The 25,426-nt window shown below is 46.7% G+C and overlaps 1 protein-coding gene across 3 annotated transcripts in view; it reads left to right on the forward strand.

Moving 5' to 3' along the window:
* Positions 1 to 25,426, forward strand: part of LOC144686675 (G protein-activated inward rectifier potassium channel 1) — a 262,264-nt gene that overhangs the window by 33,614 nt on the left and 203,224 nt on the right. The window lies entirely within an intron of this gene.

A 25,426-nucleotide genomic window follows, 5' to 3' on the forward strand; every position in this document is an offset into this window, starting at 1 on the left:
AGATCATTTGCAATCTCCCACTGTGAAAGCCAGCAGCCTTCCACCAGCAATGCTACAGCTGCTAAGGTAGCACTGCACAAACAAGAGCACCCGAAGACAGACACTAAGGGAATGCACAAGGATGAATAGTTTGTATAATTAGATATGTTGTTTGGTAAAGATGATATGTTAAGGTTTTTGTTATTGGCTTTTATTGCAGAATTTTGGCTAAGAGGGCCTTGTGATGGAATATTGCAGATGAATAGGAAGGTAGGGTTTAAAGGAGCAATGGTGGTTAACGGATGCTATCCTAAGGGAACCTGAGTCTTGAGTAGGCATTCATGGCCAGCCCATCTCGAATGAAGGCATCCTAAATGCCTGCTTCTCTTCCTCCTCCTCCTCCTCCCATGTGAAGAGCTTCCCCTTTCCCCAGCCTCTGCCCCATCCCCAGTTGTGTTATTGAACCAGAGGCACTGTAACTACTGCCTCCCATACCTGTTGTAGACTTTGTATGGATAGGTCACCAAATCCTCTGTCTTCCCTACGAGGATGTCACAACACTCCTTACCAAATCCAGCTCACTAGAAACTCACCACTATGCCTCCAAAAACACTCCATATTCCTTAGTACTTCTACAAACTTTGCAGTAGCAGAGATTAGTTGATATCACCTTACCTCCAAGTTGGATGCCTCTCTTTAACTAGGACTGGTGGGAAGCCCAGCTCACAGCTGAATGCAAGTCAGTTATGAGTGGATTGTGCTTGTGCTCTGTGGATCAACATGGTCCAAATTTCAGAAACATGTTTCAAATCAGCCAGAATAACAATTTGGCATCCCCATCAGGCCGGTTGGGATGGGGGTCAAGGCAGCACAGACTGAGGGAAATACTTGAGCACATGGTGGGGGTCAAGGCAGCACAGACTGAGGGAAATACTCAAGCATATGTTGCCAGGTTGGTGGGGGGGGGTGGAGAGTGGGGGGGTGGGTGGTGAGGCAAGTGGCTACGCTCTTGGAAATGCTTGTCAAAAGTGAGCAATCTTCCACAGCTGAGACCGTTCAGCCACAGCTCCATTGATGATTTTGTTAATTTAATTGTTTTTACTCAAAAGAGCTACAGCTCCATTGACATGTTTGGATTCGGGCCTCTGAAGCTTTTCTGCCCACTCAAGCAACACAAAAGCACGGAAGTGCCACCAAATGCTCCAGAACTTTTCACCCCTCAGGCCCAGACTTCAAATCAATGCGTGTTTTAGGGGCAGCAGAGCAATTGGCTGACTGAGCAAGTTGTACAATTCCCTTGCAAAAGGTGGCCATCGCGCAGTCACTGGTGGAGGTGCTCACAGCCCCTTGCAATGTCTTTATTAAGATTTGGACCAGCATCCGTTATGGTTCAAGCTAACAGTGAAGCCTTGCAGTGTGGGTTAGGAGAACGCCAGCGGCTGAGCTGAGAGCACAGCATGCAGTCCAATGGGCAAAGCTGCCGCCAATTGGTCAGGTGGAGTGGAGTGGACAGCTAGTGAGCGCACTACACACTGGCCATCCACGTGGTGGCCAGAACTCTCCTGTATAGGTGAAGGAGCCTTCAGACTTAACCAAGAGAGGTTTGTAGAAACTACGCTAACCCACGCATCCCTCTTTTTGATCCTGCAGGAGAACATCAGGATCGTGGAGCTTGGTGATTTAGCGGTATGCCTCATGGTTTACAGAGACCAGAGAAGAAGGGGAAGAGAGAGGCAGAGGCGTGGAAGGGACAGAAAAGCTTGCTGCACACGCAGCTGAAGATCCACAGCGAGCCATCGCTCGCAGGCACCTCACTAGATCCAGGGTCTAGAGACGATGCCTGTCATTCCTGCAAGTAACCGAAAACCAGTGTCACCAAAGACTGCGCATGTCTAGGGAACTGGTCGGTCACATATGCCACCTGCTGCAGGATTTGGCACCATGGGGACATGGAGGGCATCCACTACCAGTTGCCGTGAAAGTGACCGCAGTGCTCAATTTTTACACCAGTGGCTCCTTCCAGGTTTCTACAGGTGACCTGTGTGTGATCTCTCAAGCCTCTACGCACAAGTGTATCCAAGAGATCATGGTCGCCATCTTCGCAATCGCACAGAACCATGTGCATTTCGCCTGGGATCAGGAACGCCAGGAAGCTGGGATTTATGCGGATCTTTTCCACAGGTGCAGTGTTCCATGAACTGCACTTACGTGGCACTTCGATCTCCGTGGCAACAAGCAGTCAACTACACCAACTGCAAGGGCTTCCGCTTGCTGAATGTTCAGCTGGTGTGTGACCACCACAAATACATCCTATAGGTCTGCGCACGATTCCCAAGAGCACCCATGACTTCTACATCCTTAGTAGGTCTCAGATCCCCGACACCTTCGAGGGTCCAGAGAGGCTGCAGGGTTGGCTCCTTAGGGATAAGGAGGACGTCCACAGAGGATGTACTGATGATGCCCATGCTGTGGCCTCAGGCTGCAGTAGAGCGGCGGTACAATGAGGCTCATGGTGCAACCCAGACTTTAGTGGAGCATACAATAGGCATTTTGAAAATGAGGTTATAGTGCCTCGACAGGTTCAATGAGCACTGCAATACAGTCCCCATAGGGTGTTGCACATCACTGTCACTTGCCACAACCTGGAGCTGCAATAGGGTGTGGACCTAGCTGAGGAGGAGATGGAGGAGCACTGTTGATGACCCTTTCCATCACTTTACTGATGATCGAGAGTAGACTGATGGGGCAGCAATTAGCCGGGTTGGATTTGTCCTGCTTTTTGTGTACAGGACATACCTGGGCAATTCCCACATAGCTGGGTAGATGCCAGTGCTGTAGCTGTACTGAAAGAGCTTTGCTAGGGGCGCGGCAAGTTCTGGGGCGGAAGTTTTCAGTACTAATGCTGGAATATTGTTGGGGCCCATAGCCCTTGCTGTATCCAGTGCTTTACATTTCTTGATATCACGTGGAGTGAATCGAATTGGCTGAAGATTCCTCCATCGTGCCTTGCAATCTGAGGAGTGCAGCAGACATCTCTTTCTGATGTTCCTGATCTTGCCTTTGCAGCTCCAGCACTGAGGTATGGCCAAGTCCAGAGGCTCGTCATCTGATTCGGACTCAGCAGACTTCTAACCTCTAGCAGTCCTCCAAGTGCCAGAAACCTGGAAAGTTCCTGCCTCTGCCTGTTGTGGATCAGACGATTGATGTGCTCAATAGATTGTGACCCCGAGGTTACTCTAGAACTAGGCCCCACCAAGGTGTGTGTCTGCATGCTGGTGGAGGGTGTGGTTGAGCACTGTAATGGGTCTTCAATGAGGGTGTCACCCGATCCTTCTTCCAAAGTGTCTTCAGGGCTTGAATTGAGCACCCGGCTAGTGAACCCCCTGGGCTGCTTACCAGCTGTGCCTACGAAAGCAAGGAGAGATCATTAGTGCATGGCAGGGGACTGCAGAACAGGGGAACTCACTCACGTGCAACACTGTTGTCTGATGGCTGTTGCACTGCTGGATTCTCACTTGGTTGAGTGCTGCCGACTTCAACGTCAGCACAGGAACAGTCCAGATCATCGCCGGCCAGCTGGATGACTCTGTTTTCAAAGCCTGTGAAGACCTTGATTTCAGGCATTCCTCCACCAGTCTGTGGCCTCTCCCTTTTGTTGTGTGCCAGCTTGCTCTGCATGAAGACAGATGGGAGAGTGTAAGCAGGATGCCTACCAGGCCAGATGAGAAGGATACCTGGCCTGGCATGTGTGGGTGGTGATGGTGCCAAGGAGGGGATGAGGACGCGATCTGCAGGGCTGATGAAGGTGTTTGTGAGAGAGTGAACGGTGATGTCCCTTGAACTGATAGTGTGAGATGTCTGTGGATGTGTGATGGGTTTGTGTGTGACTTGAGAGTGATGAGAAGAATGACTTACCCTGGTGGAACGGAGGAGATCATTCATTCTCTTTCGGCACCAGGTGGCTGTCCTGTTTTGCAGGATGTCGGTGCTGACCACTGCTGCCACCGCTTCCCATGCTGGATTTGTTTACTGGTCATTGCGCAGAGCACGGATAGAGGACTTCACGATGGGCTTCCACTACATCCAATGGGCGCCTGAGAGAGGCTTCACTGAATTTGGGGGCAGCATGTTTCCTCTCTTTGGCAGCCATGACTTTGTAGCAGCTTCCAGTCTCTTAGAGAGTGCTAGATCTGTGCTAGCCCTTTAAATATGGCACCTGGATTACTGAAGGCCTGAGGTGATGGTGCGACGGGCGAATCAGAGGCTGCCCTACCAGTTATCTGGCGTGTTTCCTGGGAATACATTATTAATGAGGCAGGACGTACTGGGAATGGAGTGATATAGTGTGAAAACCTGCCATTGCGGCCAGCAGGCAAAACGTCCTTTTCCTGTCCGCGACTGCACTTGCTGCGACGCAAATCTGGGAGGATTCTGCCCTTTGATTCTGTAATCCTTGTGAATAAATTCTGTGTCTAATGGAGTTTTACAACTCTTTTTCCCAGAATACCTAGCTTTTAGCTTCTTCTATGGAGATAATGAAAGACATCCTAGCTCCTCCGAGAGGTCAAGTGATGGGTCATCTATTGTTCGAGTTTGTTTCACTATCAACTCTGGCCTTGAAGATTCACATAGGTTAGCTTTTAACCGGAATTAACTCCAAGCTTGAATGAGTTGCATTTTTTTCAGGGTTGCTTACGCTCCCATTTATCTACAGTTAAAACTTTAATTTGTAAAACTAAAAATTGTGCTCTATAATATATGAATTATGAACTAGATATTTGCAACATTGCAGAAAACAAAACTATTGGAAATCCCAATATGTAAACAAAATAGTGCAGCAAACATTTTATTCCACTGGGTGCATATATTAACTAGAAGTGGTAACTTTAACATCATGGATCCTTGGCTTTTATAATTAGATGCAATCAGTATAAAAGCCAGGAAATTATGGTAAACATTTATAAATCATTGGTTAAGCCTGAGCTGAAGTATTGTGTCCAGTTCTGGGCACCACACTTTAGGAAGACTATCAAAGTCTTGGAAAGGGTGCAGAGGAGATATGCTATAATCATATTAGGGACGAAAGACTTCAGTTACGTGGAGAGACTATAGAAACTGGGGTTGTTTTTCTTAGAAAAGGTTACGATTAAATAGAGACATTCACAATAATGAATGGTTTTGGAAGAGTGAATAAGGAGAAACTGTTTCCACTGGCAGAAGAGTCTGTAACCAGAGGACACAGATTTAAGGTAAGTGGCAAAAGAACCAGAGGTGAGATGAGGAGGATTTCTTTCATGCATCAAGCTATTACGATCTGGAATGCACTGCCTGATAGAATGGTTGAAGCAGATTCAATGGTATTTTTTAAAAGGAAATTGGAAATTGGTTAAATACATTGTAAGAGAGAACATTGCATGGCTATGGGAAAAGAGCAGGGCAATTGAACTAATTGGATAGCTTTTACAAAGACCCAGCACAGGCATGATTGGCCAAATGACCCCTTTCAATGGTGTAGAATTTTATGATCATGAGAGGAGTGCTACTATGTAATAGCTCCCCAAATGCTTCTTTGTCACAAAGTTTTGGCAGTGTTTATACCTTGGTTCTGTAAACAACTGTGGATGGAATTAAAAATGCTGTGCAACGTATGAAGGATGGACAAAGTACCTGGATCAGATGGCCTCTTTCTGTACACACACATTAATAGATATACCATTGTTAAAGAAGATATTTGATAGAATATGGACGGTGGAATTCTGGCCAAAGATATGAATGACTACCTCTTTGTTACCAATTTCCAATCCAGGGATACCAAAATTTAATAATTAATTTGACATCTCTATAAGTAACACAAAAGCCAAGTACTGCAGATGCTGGAAATCTGAAATAAAAACAGAAAATGTTGGAAACATTCATAGGTCAGGCGGCATCCATGGAGAGAAAAACAGTTAACATGGGCTGTAGCGGTTCAAGAAGACAGTTCACCACCTTTTCAAGAGCAATTAGAGGTTGGACAACAAATGGAAACTTAGTCAGTGATGCCCACATCCTGTGAAAGAATTTTTTAAAAGTTTCAGGTCTGTGACCTTTCATTAGAACTCTTTTAGTGACATTAATGAGATTGGTGTAAAGATCCTTCCCAGAACACTCTTGAGCAAGCTTATTGCCACAACTGCAGTAGCTGTTTTTCCTGAAAATCAACGTAGATTTTGCAGTACCACTGGCATGCTCTTCATATTTTGTCAAGTCTAGGAGAATATCATGATGATGGCTGGCCTAATAAAAAAAAAAGAAACCTTCAACACAGTGAATAGGCGAACATTGTGGGGGATTCTATCAAAGGTTCAAATTTATCACCAGTACCAGTGGGTTCCAAGATGGCATGTACATCAGACATAGACCGCTGAGGTGGCAAAAAATAACTTGTCATTTCATAGGCACTATTTTACATTTTTATTGCTATTTTTATGACAAGTTAATTTAAGAGATATTGAAATGCTTAGATGAATCAACATGGCATGCATACAGACAGTGGTGATGATGGCACAGCTTTATTAGAGTACATTGTCCAAATAGACATCATGAAGTTGCCAAAATGCATTTTTTACAGTGAACTGTGTGACAGTGTGCACCACATGGTGTTCTACAAAAAATAATACAAATAGATTCTGATAGCAATTCCGAAGCAATGCTTAGACAATTAACAAGAGGTCGGAACAAATTGCCGAAGTAGGCTGAGGATTGCTGCCTTTAGAACCAATAAGGACATAATGATTAGCACTAAGTGGGTGAAAAGAAAATGGAAATTGCAGGGCCTACTAGAGTATTTTGTTGAATACATTGTGACAAGTGATTCAAGGATTGGCCACTATCGCCACAACAGTGACACTAATGTGCAGTTCTAGTGGTCACTGCAGTTCAGGATGAGCAACCAAGGAGTAGATCAGTAGAATATATATCAAAGCGATATCATCTGGTATAAACTTACTTATGATTAATGATAGATATGATTAGTTTTCTGATGCTGTGATTTCCAATTTAACAGAATATAAATTAGGGGTGATATTATTAATGTGGACCATGATTTTCCATCATTAATTCTATTGGATAGATAATTGCGAAAAGACACCTGTGGCTTCCCAATATGCATTCCCAGCAGTCCAAGGCCGGGATTTTCTGTGCCCGCCAGTGTCGGGCGTGTGCAGTGGTGTGATCGTGATCGTCCGCTCAGCCTGCCGATGGCTGACGTGTTTCACAACAGCACATAAGGGACATGCACTTGACTTCAAGGTTTGTTTGGTATCTTGCTTCGGTCAGCACTTGCAATCATCAGTGCCAGGCTTCACAGACAGCACCACATCACTTTTAGGGGTGCTCACGGCAGGTCTCTATCTACCATATCAACCATATGTGGGTGGCTTTTCAATGGCTGCAGGGCTAGGGCTTACTTGGCGAAGAGGGTGAAGTGGCCTCAGGCAAGGGAAGAGGCTGCAGAATGAATGCTGTATTGGGAAAGGAGGGTAACCCAGGATGTGTGTTGGGGCACATATTGATTTGTGCAAGAGGCCTCAAGATGGTGATGCCGAAGTAGGCAGTCTCCAGAGGAGATGAGGCCAGATGGACATGTGAGGGTATGTATGTGAGAATGGGTGGTGATGTTCCTTGAGCTGGCAGTGAGTGAGATGCCAGTGAATGTGTGATAGGCTTGAGTGTGTGAGTTTAGAGTGCTGAGATGGTTGCCATACCCTGGCTGCAGGATGAGATAACCTCTTCTGTGCAGCTTTTGCACTGATCACCACTGCCATCGCCTCCCAAGCCAGAGTGGTAATGTTGCTGCCCCTCTTGTGGCCAGAACGGGGGGCAGAGGACATCATAGGGGGCCTCCACGGCGTCCAAAAGGCACTCAAGGCCTGCAGTCGTTTTGTCTTTCGGGGCCATGTCTTGTTTGCTGCAGTCCTGGGCTGGAAGCACTGAACACATTGTATTTTAAATGTGGTGCCTGGCATAATGAAGCGGCGAGGTGATGGTATGGCAGGCAAATCAGAGCCCACCCGCCATGGAAACAGCATGTTTCTCGGGAATGCATAAATAATGTGGGTTTGGGATGATACGGCGTGAAAACCTGCCATCGCGGCCGGCTACCGCACTCAGTACAAATCTGGGACGATTCTGCCCCGAGTTTCCCATTATATTTGTATGGCAACATTGAATACTTTGTATATAATTAGCTTCTTTCAAGAAATGGAAAATACATTTTGAAGTAACTACAGTATGAGAAAGTAACTCAAGTAACTAACACTAGAAAACTTTTTTCCATTTCCACTCCTAAATATCTTGGTAATGAAAAGCTACTATAGATGTGTAGACGGATAGTAGATGAATGTTGTCCAAATGGTATTCTATGTAATGAGCTTTTGTACCCAGCTTCTGCATTCTGAGATACTGGCATCTATTTTTAGTGTGCTCTGCAAGAACTCACTGTTGCAATGCCTTTGTCAACATTTGTATGTGTGATTGACACCGATAACGAGGGAGCAAGTGTGCTTTTGAACCAAACTTAACTGACACAATGTGATATGCATGCCTGCAGGCTTCAGAGCTCCAGTTCTAATCATTTGCGTTGAATGTGATTGGAGCCAGCACCACCTGAAAAGGTTTTAGTGCAAATACATGGAAGGGCAACCCATGACAGATATATATCTTTAAAAACTGGATGAAAAATGTACCTATAAATATATTTGCAATCAACATATGATTTCACTCCAAACCAGTATCATTGCAATCTGGCAGAAATAAATTCTGAAGTTGCAGATCTGAACCTTACAAGCACTCATAACACATCAATTTGCATTTGTAAAGCACTGTTCACACAGGGCTAGGATCTCAGAGCTCATTAGAGGGGGGCCGGGGATTATGAAGCAAGGATGGCAGGTAAGAGACTGAAAAGGTCAAAGAGGTTTCTAAGAGTTTTTGAAAAAGAGAGCGGTAGCAGAGCAATGCATTTATTGCTTTTGCATAATCTATGCATGGTATTAGGAGGTGTAGACTTGCCTTGCATCTGAATCTGCCGCTCAACCTCATAGGCTGATGACCAGAGGAAAGACAAAAGCAGTTGCAGGAGTTGCCAGAAGATGCTTGCTTGAGGGAAAAGCCAACCATTTAATGTGGCTCCACACCAGATTTCATGTCTGTTTTGCTCACTTAGCCTTTGATGATTTTACTAGTGCACAATGCCAAGGTCGCAAGTAATGATGGAACGGAGGAAGAAGGGACTGAGCAGTAGTCTATAGAGTCGACAGAGAGGAGTTATGGTGACGTAAAGGTGGAGAGGGTTCCTCAGATAGGCTGCGGCCCCAAAACAAGAAACAGGACTTTAGTAGACTCATAACTAATGTCAGAACATGTAGAATCAGGGAACAACTAACAGGGGCTCTTCTCACTAGAAATCTGACCTGACACAGATCTTCAAGGCTATGAAAGGAACATAGGAACAGGAGTACGCAATTTAGTGCCTCGAGCCTGTTCTATTATTCATTGAGCTCATGGTTGATTTGCGACCTAACTCCCTCACAGTTCCCTTTGCCCCATATAATTTAATACCTTCAGTTAACAAAAATCTATCAATCTCAGAGTTAAAATTAACAATTGATCTTAGATCAATTGCCATTTGTGGATGAGGGTTCCAGACTTCATGAAAGATCTATTTTTTTAGACGTTGACTTCTAATCCTAGACTTCTGAATCTGTGGAAATAGTTTCTCTTCATTTACTCCGTGTGCCCCTTAATATCATGAAAATATTGATCAAATCAAACCTTAGCCGTCGAAATCCAAGGAAATAAAACTCTTGTTTGTAATCTCTTCTCGTAATTTATACCTTTGAGTTCAGGGGCTAGATACTTGGGGCCCTGAATCGGGCAGGAACAGAGGCAACTGGCCGAAAAAATGGTGGTGGTGTTGTGCCTCCGACCTCACCAATTTTCACGTGGGTGGGGTTGAGCATACGCCTGCAAACTCACCTGCTTTCTTAAACAGGCCAATTAATACCTTTAATGGCTTGTTAAAAACTCATCTCCAGAAAGGATTTGGATTTTCTTTGGCTTAGCCGGCATTCGGCAACTGTCTACTTCAGGCCGGCATATCGGTGGTGAATCATGGAAGCTAGTAAAGTTTCAAAATTTAAGTGTACACGCTTATCATAGATTAAAGGCTTATCCCTTTGAAGTTAAAGTTTCAGCAGCTCATCATAGGTCAGGGGAGGAACCAACATTAAGAGTTTTGCTAAATCAGAGGGTTATCACCCTCCTGGAATTGTGTGGCCACCACAGCAGTGGGCATGGTTGTTTGGACTCCACCTGAGCATTAGGGAAGGTGCAGCTGGAAATGGGTGCTGCACCCTCAGAAATTGAGGCCATTGGAAATGTGGAATATCAGACAGCACAGTAAGAGCAGAGCATCAGGCATTGAGAGGCCAGAGGAGATGGATGAGGGGTATGAAGGAGAAGGGGACACTACCATGAACGCAGGATCCTTAGGCAGAGATGAAGCTACCTGGACATCACTGAGATCTAGTGCCAAAGGATACTGCAACTCTCTAGGCACATGGTCACAGACATCTGTACCCTCGTCTGTGCAGACCTCCACGGCATCTCACAGGGGCATGCAGGCACATTGTACAACAATCTCTTTAAAAAATTCAATTAAGATCATCAGGCCTACCGTATCTTTTACTAGTCTGTGCAAGCTAGCTTTGATCAGCAGGAGATTTTCAAGGTGTTCAGCAACTCTATCCTTAACTATAGACTCTAGCAATTTCCTGACAACTGATATTAGGCTAACTGATCTGTAGTTCCCTGGTTTCCTTCTCTCACCTTTCTTAAATAGCCAAGTGACTTGCACAATTTTCCAATCTAAAATGGCTTCCAAACTAAGAGAACGTTGGAAGATTACAGCTAGGGCTTCTGCAAAGTTCTCAGCTAATCCCTTTAAAACTCTGGGTTGCAATCCGCCTGGTTCCTGGGATTTGGCACCCTTTTCTTCCAATATTTTCTTCATTACAGTTATTTTGCTGACATTAATTTTGGTGATTCCCTGTCCCTGGATTAATCATAGTTTCTTTCAGATATCTGACATACCTTCCTCTTCCTTTACTGTAAATACTGGCGCAAAGTAATTATTCAGCATGATCAACTTTTTCCTATTTTTATTGCCAAAATCACCATTGAGTTTTCATTGGGCCCACATTACTCCTGACCACCCTCTTTGTCCTGGTATAATTATAATTTTTTGTGTTGATTTTGATCTCTTTAAGGTTTTTTTTTCATACTCCCTTTTTGTTAAATGTCTGCTTTGTCACCCTTTGCTGTTCTTTGTAGCTGTTCCATTTGCCAAGATTGCTACCAATTTTTGTGCTTTTACATGATTTTTCTTCTAGTTTTATGTTGTCTCTAAGCTCTTTAATCCTCCATCGCTTTTTTTGGGCAAGTAGAGCAATTGTCCCTTAGCAATATAAACTGGTTTGGTATGACATTAAATCCACCTCCCACTGATCTTCTATCATTTTACCCATTAACAAATTTGCCCAGTTTACTGGAAGTCTCTGTCTCATCTAAATTTAGAATCTAGAATCATATAGCAGTTTTGCATTTTTTCCATTCAAACAGTGTTGAACTAGATCATATTATGATTGCTGTTAGATAAACATTCATGTACCAATAGATTGTTAACTAAATCTGGGTCATTGCACATTACTAACTCTAAGAAAGCCTGCCTGCTTGCTGATTCCAGGACATATTGTGGCAGAAACTCAAGTAATTTATTACCTCTCTGACGTGTAATGGTCTATTTATCCCAATCTATGTAAAGGCTAAAAACCTGCATTAAAACCGCCCTTCCTTTGTTACATGTTTGTCTAATCTCTGCATTTACACATTGTATCACTTCACAGCTGTTACCAGGAGACCTAAGCACAATTCCCACTACAGCTTTGAATTATTTTCTATTTCTGAATTCTAATTGCCTGCTTACCTCTCTATCTCCCCTCTAATCATTAAAATGACTTACCCTTAATCACTAATACTGATCCGACCCCACTAACATTTTCCCTTAATCACCAAAGCTGATCTTACCCCACTAGCATTTTCCCTATCTTTTCTGTAGACCATATAACCTGGTCTACCAATCTTGATCTCTTACAGCTATGTATCTAGTGACTACCATGTCATTACCCTCAAAGTTAAATTTGCGCCTGAAATTCACTCAGTTTGTTCGTTATACTCTGTAGGCAGAATTTTGCCCTCGTCAGGCGGGCTCCGCGGGGGCGGGCGGGAGCGGTCGGGAAGCCGGCTGCCACCCACGATCGGGGCGGACCGCGATTTCACGCTGGCCAGCCAATTAAGGCCCTCTGAGCTTGAACGCCAGTTGGAGAAGGGGCGGGGGGAGGTGGGGACCTGTTATCCGCGGTTCCAATGGCGACACAGTGGCTGGTTCAAAAACAGTGCAGGCAGCCCCAGGGAGGCTGCCTGCGTTGGAGCTGCAGCAGCAACATGGCTGCAAACAAAGATACAGAGACCAGGTGGAACGTGAGGTCGGCTGGGCACTCGGCACTCCGTGTTTCTGATGAGTGCCTCGCCGCCCTCCTGGAGGAGGTGGCTGCCAGAAGGGACACCCTTGTCCCCAGAGATGGGAGGAGGAGGCCACCACACCTCACAAAGAGGGCATGGAGGAGGTGGCAGCCCGGGTGAGCAGCCACGACGTGGTGTGGTACGCCTGGGTGCAGTGCCGGAAGCGCTTCAATGATCTGCTGCGCTCAGGAAGCGTGAGTACCGTGCTGGCATGGGTCAGTGTGTTGAATTGTTTTGGGCTGGCCATACGCCCTGGAGTACAAGGGTGTTAGAGTCTGAGTGCCAATTGTCAATCACGCCGAAGCTGGCCAAGGGGCTGAGCTCTGGCTGCTTTGACTGAGTGCCTTGCGGCTCGAGGGCCACGACTCGGATCTGCCCTGCAAGGTACTCCTCAGCTGGGGTTGGCCAGGCATCATTGATGGGAACCTCCAGATTGGATTTCTCACTGATCATTGAAAGACGATGGCACCATGACGCACATCTCCATTGTCTTACCGGGTGCCTGGCATGCATAGTGACAGTGTCATGACTTAAACTAATGACATGTCCTTCTTCTCCCTTAGATCTGCCACCAAGCAGCAAAGCGCATCACCTCCAGGAGCTACCCCTGACCCCGGAGGAACACCATGCTCCCCAAGCACCTGCGTCACACCACTCTCTGAACCAGGCACCACTCTCTGAACCAGGCACCAACACAGATACCAGCACCTCAGTGGGCATTAGTTTGGCGGCTAGTATCTCGGTGCACATTGGTGAGGGCACTTCACACTCACTTGAGGTGCATGCAGAGGAAAGAATGCCCAGGGCGCTGGCGTCGATGCTCAGTCGAAGGTTGCAGGTGGACTAATCAATGCTTCTCTGTCCTTTCAGGAGAAGACACCCCATAACAATATTTAGAGGTCACGGACTGGCGGAGGACTCCCACATCTCCTTATCCTCTCCAGGTACGAGCAGGATGTCTTAGAGCTCAAGAAGAGCCATGCACCTCGATGAACTGGCTGCGGTGAGGCTGGGATGCCAGACGAAGGTAAGAGTGCAGTGCACTGAGGTGACAGTTTCAGATGGTTCAAACATTCTTGTGCAGTCTCATCATTGATGGGAACTTCCAGATTGGATTCCTCACTGATCATTGAAAGACGATGGCACCATGACGCACATCTCCATTGTCTTACCGGGTGCCTGGCATGCATAGTGACAGTGTCATGACTTAAACTAATGACATGTCCTTCTTCTCCCTTAGATCTGCCACCAAGCAGCAAAGCGCATCACCTCCAGGAGCTACCCCTGACCCCGGAGGAACGCCATGCTCCCCAAGCACCTGCGTCACATCACTCTCTGAACCAGGCACCACTCTCTGAACCAGGCACCAACACAGGTACCAGCACCTCAGTGGGCATTAGTTTGGCGGCTAGTGTCTCGGTGCACAATGGTGAGGGTATTTCACACTCAGAGGTGCATGCAGAGGAAAGAATGCCCAGGGCGCTGGCAGTCAATGCTCAGTCGAAGGCTGATGATGAGCATCTGGGGTTGTCCATTAGGCAGCAGATGCTGGATGTCCAGTGGGGTATGCGGGAGGATCTGGCGGAGATCCATGAGGGTGTGCGTGCCATGGTCTCCATTGTAGTGCAGTCCCTGCAGTGCGTGAGCACTGCGTTGACCCTCATGGCCAAGCGCAATGCCTCCTCCATGGAGAGAGTGGCAACTCTCATGGAGCGGCTGCTCCGGGAACAGAACCAGGGGTTCCCGGGGTTGTGCTCGGACCTGCAAGCCCTCACACAGGCAATGACCTCAGCTGGTCAGTGTCCATTTGTGAGATGGACGGGACACCAAGTATCCCAGCTAGTTAACTGTCATCAATGGCGAGCTCGGAGGTCCATAGCAACCTCACATTGGCATATGAGTTGCTTGTCTCTGCGGGCTCCTCTCAGGGCACCCTGGATGACGGCAGCAGCTCCTCCGTCCCTCTGCCAGTGACCGTTGCATCTGATGAAGCTGCGGCAACTAGGGAGATGCCAGCTGTGGCATTGGCTGCTCCTTCCCAGGTGGGGCCAGCAGAGGCTCCACTGGCCAGAGGACGATGGCCAAGGTCATCAAGGCCAACAGGACAGCACAGTCAGCAGGCTGTTTTCAATGCCAGTGCCAGCAAGGGGGGAGGACCAAGACGTAGCACCTGTAAACCTAAGTTTAAAGCACCTTAAGCACAGGAGGGACTGGTCACAGGTGATCTTTTGTACCCCCATTTTGTTTTTCTTTTTTTAATGATGTGACTACCAACACTGGATTTACAACATTAAATTAAATTTGGTTTTGTGTTATTGGCCTGAGTATGCTTCATTTGTTTTGTAGGTGCAGGATAGGCCATTATGTTATGCTGGACGTGGGTGGCTCGAAACTTTATTGCACAGGCACTGAGTGTATCTTGGGGGCCAAGGAAAGGGTCATTTCTGTGATCCAGGATGGAGGTTGCAGACCTGGCACGAGGTGGTAGTTCTTATTTGGCAGCCTAGCTGAAGGAGCGTTGGATCAAGGTGTCCCTGGTGTTCCTGCCCCCCTGGAGGTTACCGAAGTCTGGCTCCACGCCCTCAGCATTCTCCTCACCGTGCTCATCTTCTAACTCGCTACTGGGTTCATCATCTCGGGCCTGTGCAGTTGCGTCAACATCCTCTTCCTCCAGTGGCTCCCCTCTTACCAATGCCAGACTGCGGAGAGTGCAGCATGCAACCACTATCAGTGACACCCGCTCTGGGGGATATTGCAGTGCGCCCCCAAACGGCCCAGTCATCGGAAGTGCATCTTGAGAAGACCTATGCTTCTCTCTACCACTGCCCTTGTGGAGGCAAGGCTCCTATTGTACCGCTGCTCTGTCTCTGTTCTTGGGTGGCGGAGAGGCTTCATGAGCCATCTTTTCAAGGGATAGCCCTTGTCGTCCAGCAGCTGTCCATCCAGTTGGGCTGGAGAACTGAAGAGCCTCGGCACTTGGGAGTGTCTCAGTATCTCATTCGGGGGGTGGGGGGATGGTGTAGTGGTATTGTCCCTGGACTAGTAATTCAAAGACCCAGGATAATGCTCTGGGGACCCAGGTTCGAATCACACCATGACTGCTGGTGGAATTTAAATTCAAGAAAAATCTGGAATTAAAAGTCTAATGATTGTTGTAAAACCCATCTGGTTCACTAATGCCCTTTAGGGAAGGAAATCTGTCGTCCTTACCTGACCTGGCCTACACATGACTCAGACCAACAGCAATATGGCTGACTCTTAAATGACCTAGTGACTCAGTTGTAACAAACTGCTCCAAAGTCACAAAAAAAGAATTAAGCTAGTCGGGCCACCTGGCATTGATCTAGGCACTAGAAACGACGACAGCAATCTTAGCCCTTTCAACCCTGCAAAGTCATCCTTACTAACATCTGGGGGCTAGTGCCAAAATTGGGAGAACCATCTCACAGACTAGTCAAGCAACAGCCTGACATAGTCATCCTCACGGAATCATATCTTACAGATAATGTCCCCGACACCACCATCATCCCAGGCCCAGCAGAGGTGGCAGCACAGTGGTATACAGTCGGGAGGGAGTTGCCCTGGAAGTCCTCAATGTCGACTCCGGACCCCATGAAGTCTCATGGCATCAGTGCCACCAGATCAAACATGGGCAAGGAAACCTCCTGCTGATTCCCACGTACTGTCCTCCCTCAGCTGATGAATCAGTGCTCCTCCATGTTGAACGCCACTTGGAGGAAGCACAGAGGGTGCAAAGGCCCAGAATGTTCTCTGGGTGGGGGACTTCAATGTCCATCACCAAGAGTGGCTCGGTAGCACCGCTACTGGCCAAGTCCTAAAGGACATAGCTGCTAGACTGGGTCTGTGGCAGGTGGTGAGGGAACCAAAAAGAGGGAAAAACATGCTTGATCTCATCCTCATCAACCTGTCTGCCGCAGATGCATCTGTCCATGACAGTATCAGTGGGATTGACCACCACACAGTCATTGTGGAGACAAAGTCCTGCCTTCACATTGAGGATACCCTCCATCGTGTTGTGTGGCACTACCACCTTGCAAAGTGGGATACATTTTGACTGGGCAGCCATGAGGCGCTGCGGGCCATCAGCAGCAGCAGAATTGTACTCAAACACAATATGTAACCTCATGGTCTGGCATATCCCCCCTCTACCATTGCCATCAAGCCAGGGGATCAACCCTGATTCAATGAAGAGTGCAGGAGGGCATGCCAACAGCAGCACCAGGCATACCTAAAAATGAGGTGTCAACCTGGTAAAGCTATAACACAGGACTACTTGCATGCCAAAGAGCATAAGCAGCAAGTGATGGACAGAGTTAACTGATCCCACAATCAACAGATCAGATCTAAGCTCTGCAGTCCTGCCACATCCAGTCGTGAATGGTGGTGGACAATTAAACAAATCATTGGAGGAGAAGGGTCCACAAATATCCCCATTCTCAATGATGGAGGAGCCCAGCACATTGGTGTAAAAGATGAGGCTGAAGCATTTGCAACAATCATCAGCCAGAAGTGCTCCATCTTGGCCTCCTCTCGAGGTCCCCAGCATCACAGATGTCAGTCTTCAGTCAATTCGATTCACTCCACGTGATATCAAGAAAAGGCTGAATGCACTGGATAGTGCAAAGGCTATGGGCCCTAACAATATTCCGGCAATAATACTGAAGACTTGTGCTCCGGAATTTGCAGCACCCCTAGTCCAGCTGTTCCAGTGCAGCTACAACACCAGCATCTACTCGGGAAGGGTACACAAAAATCAGGACGAATCCAACCAGGCCAATTACCACCCCATCAGTCTACTCTCGATCATCAGTAACGTAATGGAAGAGGTCATCAACAGTGCTATCAAGTGACACTTGCTTAGCAATAACCTGCTCATTGACGCACAGTTCGGGTTCCTCTAGGGCCACTCAGCTCCTGACCTCATTACAACCTTGGTTCAAATATGGACAAAAGAGCTGAACTCCCAAGGTGAGGTGAGAGTGACTGCCCTTAACATCATGGCAGCATTTGACCGAGTGTGGCATCAAGGAGCCCTAGCAAAACTGGAGTCACTGTGGATCAGGGGGAAAACTCTCTGCTGGTTGGAGTTATACCTAGCACAAAGGAAATGGTTGTGGTTGGATGTCAGTCATCTCGGCTCCAGGACATCGCTGCTGGAGTTCCTCAGGGCCGTGTCCTAGGCCCAACCATCTTCAGCTGTTCATCAATGACCTTCCTTCCATCATAAGGTCAGAAGTGGGGACGTTTGCTGATGATTGCACAATGTTCACCATTTGCGACTCCTCAGATATTGAAGCAGTCCATGTACAAATGCAGCAAGACCTGGACAATATCCAGGCTTGGGCTGATAGGTGGCATGTAACATTTGTGTCACACAAGAGTCAGGCAATGACCATCTCCAACAAGAGAGAATCCAACCATCATCCATTGATGTTCGATGACATTACCATCACTGAATCCCCCACTGTCAACATCCTGCACGTTGTCATTAACTGGAAACTGATCTGGACTAGCCATATAAATGCTGTGGCTACAAGAGCAGGTCAGAGGCTAGGAATCATGCTACGAGTAACTCACTTCCAGACTCCCCAAACCCTGTCCAGCATCTACAAGACACAAGCCAGGAATGTGATGAAATACTCCCCACTTGCCTGGATGAGTGCAGCTCCCATAGCACTCAAGAAGCTTGACACCATCCAGGACAAAGCAGCCCGCTTGATTGGCATCACATCCACATTCACTCCCTCCACCACCAACGTACCGTGGCAGCAGTATATACCATCTACAAGATGCACTGCAGGAATTCACCTAGGCTCCTTTGACAGCACCTTCCAAACCCACAACCACCACCATCTAGAAGGACAAGGGCAGCAGATAGATGGGAAGACCACCACTTGGAAGTTCCCCTCCCAGTCACTCACCATCCTGACTTGGAAATATATCGTCATTCCTTCACTGCCTCTGGGTCAAAATCCTGGAACTCCCTTCCTATCTCCCTCCCTTCATGCGGTACACCACATGAGCTGCAATAGTTCAAGAAGGCAGCTCACCACCACCTTCTCAGGGGCGACTAGGGATGGCCAATAAATGCTGGCCCAGCTAGCGAAGCCCACATCCCGTGAATGAAGAAAAACAAAAAAATATATGCATCATGGGAGCTGCCAGGGTACCTTGCACAGACTTGCAGAATCAGCATCCTGTGGTCACACACTATCTGCATGTTCATGGAGTGGAAGCCCTTCCTGTTGACGAAGGCACCCGGCTGACCCGCTGTGCCTTGATGGCCACATGTATGCAGTTGATGGCACCCTGGATGCGGGGGCACCCAGGAATCAACGCAAAGCCTGTGGCTTGCTCAGCCTGGCTGGCCTCGTCCATATGGAAATGAATGAAAGCCACTACCTGCCTGAACAGAGTTTTCTGTCACCAGCATGAAGCAACTATGGACAGGTCCCCCAATGAGCCCTGGAAAAAGCCGGAGGCATCGAAGTTGAGGGCCACTGTGACCTTCAGAGCCATTGGCGTGATGTGTCCACCCACACAGTCTGAGCTAATCTCAGGCCCGATCATCTGACAAATGGAGGTCACGGTCTCCCTGGAGAGATGGAGCCTCCTTCAGCATTGCACGTCGGACATATTGAGGGAGCTGCATCGCCGTCGTGTAAACCCTGGCAGCAGGATAGTGGCATCTTCTGCGGCCCCTTCTCCCTTGGGCTACCTGCTGGCCCTGCGCCCCTTTTGCCTGCGCCTCTCCTCCCACAGGTCCCTCCCCTGGACACTGCATTGGGACAGGTGGCCTCTTCTCCCTTCCGCCCCTCTCTTCCTTCTCAGAGGAGGTGCCTCCAGCGGAGACCGCAATCTCCATACCTGGATACCTGGAAGGGCCCACACGGTCCGAATCCTCAGGGGGCCTGGAAGGCACCAATGAGTCCTGAAATGAAGCCTGGAAATTCTAAGAGTGAAGCCCCGATCAGAGATTAAGCTGCCAAGTATCACTAAGCCTCCCGCTGCAAGTTATCTCCAAAACTCCTCACTACTCACATTGACAATGCTGCTGACCCTTCTTATCACACCCATGGATAAGGTTTTGCAAATTGTAGGCTGCCCGCCTGCCCGTTTTGCCTGTGCGACGAGCGAAAAATCACACAGGCAACATTAAATTGCCATCAAGGGCCTTAACTGGCCTCTTAATTAATGGCAGACGCAGCTCTGACTCCCGCGAGCCTGCCGAACGAAATATTGCACGAGTGCGCTGTGACGTCGGGACGCTCGCCTGATGTCATTGTGTGTCATTTTATGTCCGTTTGGGTCGGGCATGCATCCACCTGGCGAGTGGAAAATTCTGCCCCGTGTGTTTGTATAAAGAACTTATATTTGGCCATCACATCCTTTGATGTAATATTTTACGACACATTTCTTATTTTTCTGTCCCGGTTTAATTACTCTGCATCCTTTAATTTTCTCTTTAGAGTTTGATAGGGTAGACATAAAGGCTTTTCTGTTTGCAGGCGAGATCAGAACTTGAGGCTGTAAATATAAGCAAAATACTGCCGTTACTAGAAATCTGAAACAAAAACAGAAAGTGCTGGAAATACTTAGCAGATCTAAGGAATTGAGAATTTCCAGAATGTTCTGTTTTTATGCCATAAATATGTGTCTTTAATACATTGCAAATGGAATTCAGGAGAAATTTCTGTACCCAGGCAGTGGTTAGAATGTGAAACTCACTACTAGAAGGTGTAGTTGAGATAAATAGCATAGCTGCATTTAAGGCGAAGTTAGATAAACACGAGGGAGAAAAGAACAGAAGGATATGTTGATGGGGTTAGATGAAGACAGGTGGAAGTGTAGAGCAGAAACACTGGCATGGACCTGTTCTGTTTATATGCTGTAAATGCCTTGAAATGCTTGAATTTGATCAATGGGCAGATGAATGGAACTGCCGTTAGTGATATGACTGGTACAATGAAGGAGCGGGGACGCATTTGGAGATGGAACTTGAGCTAATATTTTTTGTTAAACTGAGACGCTGCCTATGTACTAGTGCAGGAGTTGTTTTAAACATCGAGGATGAGGGTGGAAAGAAAGAGAGCAGAGAAATTTGAGGAGATTGGAGAAAAGGAGGTTGTGTGACAACTGTTCAGGAGGGTGAGGAGTCACAGGGCAGAAATGGAGAGAGGACATCTTGGTGAGGAAGGCTAATGAAGTTTTAAAAAACGGATGATATGTGAAAGAAATATGACGCGTAGAGGATGACATGTCGAATGAAGAGTAGAACCTTGAGAATATGTGGAGATGGGGTGGGGCCATGAAATATGCTTCCTGTATAATTTAAACAGGGAATCTGGTGGAAGGTGAAACTGGGTGGGCTTTCTTGATGAGCAAACAGACATATTGCAGGGTGATGTGCAAAATGGGCAGCTAGTAATTCATTAACGAAGACAGAGACACAAGGCAGAATCTCAATTCAACGGACCCACAAGTAGCAAAGAGGTTGGTCGTGGCTTAGGAACCTGTTTGCAGTTGAAGCAGCTTTGCCTTGGCTCTTTAACTCAGTGTTGGGCAATACCATTCCCTTCTGGGTTTCCCAGCAAATCAATAGGGCAGGTGGGAAGACACACTAAATCTGCCAATGGAAGGATTTCTAGTTAAAGGGACCCTATCAGGGATCAGAATGGCCAAGCTGTATGGTAGATTCAGCAACTACAAAATGGAAAGGAGACCTGGGAAGGCTGGTCTCCCCAACCCCCACCTCAGGTCTCTCTTAGCTGAAGGATCTGAGGGACTGTGATGAGGTGATGTTTGCCAAAGACGGAAGGAAGAGACCAGCCTCTCTAACCAGCAGGCATGGATGAAAGTAGCTGGTAGAGCGAGCAGCAGGATGGTAGTCCCTCCAGACTGGAGGAGGTGTTCCAAGAGATTCATGGACCCCAGGAGGGACTGACAGTTGAGCGGCATAACACTTTCAGATACAAAACCCCACACCCTTAAACTTTCCCAGCGTTCTCCTGCACAGAACTCTGCAGACCAACACACCTTGGGAACTTCATTCATTCCTCTCTCTCCAGGCACCTTCTCTCATGCCTCATTCTATTGCCCCCTCACACCCATGCCTCACTCTCACCCTTCTCTAACGCTGTCTGTTCCTCCTCTTCACATAATCTATTTCTCAGGCTATTCTCTGCTCTCTTTTATTGCAGGAGAAGGGAACGCAGAACTCCAGGAAGAGGTAGAGACTTGGTGGGGTGGAGGGAACATTGGTGGGTGCGCAGGGCATGATCTCGTAGTGATAAGCACCTTGACAGCCACTGGCAATGCACATCCACCTAGTCCACTGGGAAGGAAGTCTTGTTCTAGGAGGCTGCAGATCATAGAATCATAGAAAGTTTATGGCACAGAAAGTGGCCACTTGGCCTATTGTGTCTGCGCTGGCTAAAAAATGAGTCACCCAGCCTAATCCCACTTCCCACCATTTGGTCCATAGCCCTGCATGTTAAGGCACTTGAAGTGTATATCCAGATACCTTTTAAATGAGTTGAAGGTTTCTGCCTCTACTACCCTTTCGGTTAATGAGTTCCAGACCCCTACAACCCTCTGGGTGAAAAACATTTTCCTCATCTCCCCTCTAACCTTTCTACTAATCACTTTAAATCTATGCCTCTAGTAACTGACCTCTGCTAAAGTAAATAAGATCTTCTCATCCACTTTACCCAGGCCCTTCATAGTTTTCGACATCTCAATCAAATCTCCCCTCAGCCTACTCTGTTCCAAGGAGAACAATCCCAGACTATCCAATCTTTTCGCATAGCTACAATTAGCTACAATTTTCCAGTCCTCAGCAACAATCTGCTATTTTAGCCTGAACTTCATGAGACACTGGTGCTCGCACATATTGAGAGAGCTGATCCTCCTCTGCCTGTAGACTCTGTGTTGGGAGTCTTGCTTTCTTCCCACTGGAACTCTGTGTCCATCATCCCTGCTCTGTGGATCAGTATATAGCTAAGGAGAAGGGAGCTGGTGCTGCTAATGTTGTTGCTCCCAGTGCCGTTTGTTGGCGGTGCTGGTCCTCTTGTTCTTCAGGAGGAGTCAAGGTAGAGCTGCATGAGCTGCTCCCATGCTATATTGAGGGCTGACAGCAGGGAATGCAGATCAAGGTGAGTGAAATCCAAGACAGGTGAAGAGACTTGCAAGAAGTTGAAAATCACTTGTGAAACAATAAAGGTACACTATTAGAAGTCTTGTGAGCAGCAGCATCTCACCTAGACTGTCTCACTGTTCAGAGGCTTCCCCACTTGTCATTTTCACTGAAGTAGTACTCCCCACTGTGCACTCACGTGGTTGGCCCTGGTGAGTTGCAGACAACTTTGGAGACCCATGTCCTGCCTGTTAGTCAGGTCCTGAGTTAAATCCTCAGTTCAATGTTTCTTTGAATATTATGATTACTTATCTGACAACTTCATGGGGTTCCCCACTCCCCTGGAAACCCATCCAAGTTAAACCCAGAAGTGGGCAAAGTCATGTTGGGTTCCGGATCACTTTTCGATGCTTTAATCACCCCATCCTACCCAACCCTGCTTGCACCTTAACCTACTTCCCCTTGGCAGATAAAATTCTGCCCACGGTATTTGAGATGGCATGGGGAGAAGAGAGGTGAATAGGAGGGACATTGTAGAAATTAAGTTCAAAGAAGTGGAACAGATTGGGTGAAAGCTGGAAGAAGAAAATGAGGTGAATGCTGTGATGGTGTAAAGGAGTGTATACAAGTTAGAGCAGGTGGAGGTTATGGGGCTAATCTTATGCTTGCTTATTTCTGATGCATTATTAAATTAGACCACTAATAGTAGGGTCCTATTTTGGGATTTTGTGACTATTTTTCCAAAATAAAGATTTGGGAAAAAGTTACATTCACTGTTTTAGTAAAGTGTATTTACACTATTTTAGAAAGGATCTGAGATTAAAGGTGACTGAAATGCTAATTTTCCGTAAATACTGTAAGCAATAACCAATTTATTAGCCTCCCTCCGTTCCCTAACTACTGATTCCATCCTGTTCCCTGGAAACAGTCTGGGATTAAGCCTGTTTGTTCACAACCTTGCTGTCACATTTGATCCTGACCTCATATTCGTACCATCTCTAAGGCCTCCTATTTCCATCGCTGTAACATTGCTCGACTTCACCCTGTCTCAGCTCATCTGCTGCTGAAATACTTATTCATGCCTTCATACCTCTAGACTTGACTATTCCAACACATCCTTGGCTGGTCTCCCATATTCTACCCTCCATAAACTTGAGATCATCTAAAACTTTGCTGCCCGTGTCTTAATACTCAGCAAGTCCTGCTCCCCTATCACCCCTCTGCTTGCTGACCTACGTTGGCTTCCATTCAAGCAAGATCTTGATTTTAAAATTCTCATCCTTGTTTTCAAATCCCTCCCTATCTCTGTAATTTCCTTCAGACTCCACAGCCCTCTGAGATATCTGCGCTCCTTTAATTCTGGCCTCTTGTGCATTCCCGATTTATAACTGTTCCACCTTTGATGACCATGCCTTCAGTTGCCTAGACCATAAACTCTGGAATTCCCTCCCTCCACCTCCCTGCTTCTCTATAACTTGCTTTCCTCCTTTAAGATGCTTCTTAAATTATATGGGCTTTTGGTCATATGACCTAATATGTCCTTATGTGGCTTGGTGTCATACTTTGTCTTATAATGCTCCTGTGAATTGCTATGTAAATATAAATTGTTGTTATCTCAGTAATTGATAAATACTTCATACTCTATCACTGGCCCTCTATACAGCTTAAATCACCCCCCCCCCCACCCACCGCCTTAAACCAGCTTATATTTCACCTCTTCTATTTTTACTTAGTTCTGTTGAAGAGTCATACGGACTCGAAACGTTAACTGTGTTCCTCTCCGCAGATGCTGCCAGACCTGCTGAGTTTTTCCAGGTATTTTTATTTTTGTTTTGGATGTCCAGCACCCGCAGTTTTTTGCTTTTATTATAATACTTCATACCCACTGTGTTGGGAGGTTCCTGGTCCTGGGTGCTTGGCAGGGGTTCTCTGACACTGTCACTACCCTTTTGCAATGATCACAGGAAAATGAAAAGACAAAGAGAAACAGTTTTGAAGCATAAAATTGAGAGGCAAACTTTTACAGGCTCAGAAGGAGAATGCAAGAGTGTAGTTTGGAGTTATTTTTAAGTTGACTATTCTAACCACACGTGATAGCATATTATTTTGTTATGTTTATGTGTGTTGACTTGGATTTTGCTATAATAATATCAGTGAGGCTCTGAACTGTTCTGTCATACGAACGCGAACTGATAAATGTAGAAATTCAGAAGTTGCTGTCAGAGATACCCTGTTCCTCCACAGCGTGCTCTGTTGCAGACTGTGCCAATGGACTTGGCACTAAAATCACTGTAATGAAATGAACTTGAGAGACTTACCGACTAGTTCTGTACTGAAGACAGTTGAAAAAGACTGGTACATTTTGGAGCAAATGAGTTTTTAATGGCATACTAAGTAATAATTGTTGCTGAACAACCTCTCTCACCTAAAACGCTTTTTTACAAACTTGGAGTCTCGCTTCCTCAGAAGCAAATCAGTGGGCAGAATGTTAAGTGCCAAGAGGAACTGGACATGGGTGTGGACATGGGGTTAAAGCCCCAAAAAATGGAGTTGCAGTGTTACCCTTGGTTCAGCAGGTAGCACCCTTGCCTCTGGGTTCAAATCCCACTCTGGTGCCTGAGTGCAAAAATCAAGGCTGACACTCCAGTGCAGTACTTAGTACTGTTAGTG

The sequence above is a fragment of the Cetorhinus maximus genome, chromosome 11 (assembly GCF_964194155.1).
Source record: "Cetorhinus maximus chromosome 11, sCetMax3.hap1.1, whole genome shotgun sequence".
Classification (NCBI taxonomy): Eukaryota; Metazoa; Chordata; class Chondrichthyes; order Lamniformes; family Cetorhinidae; genus Cetorhinus; species Cetorhinus maximus.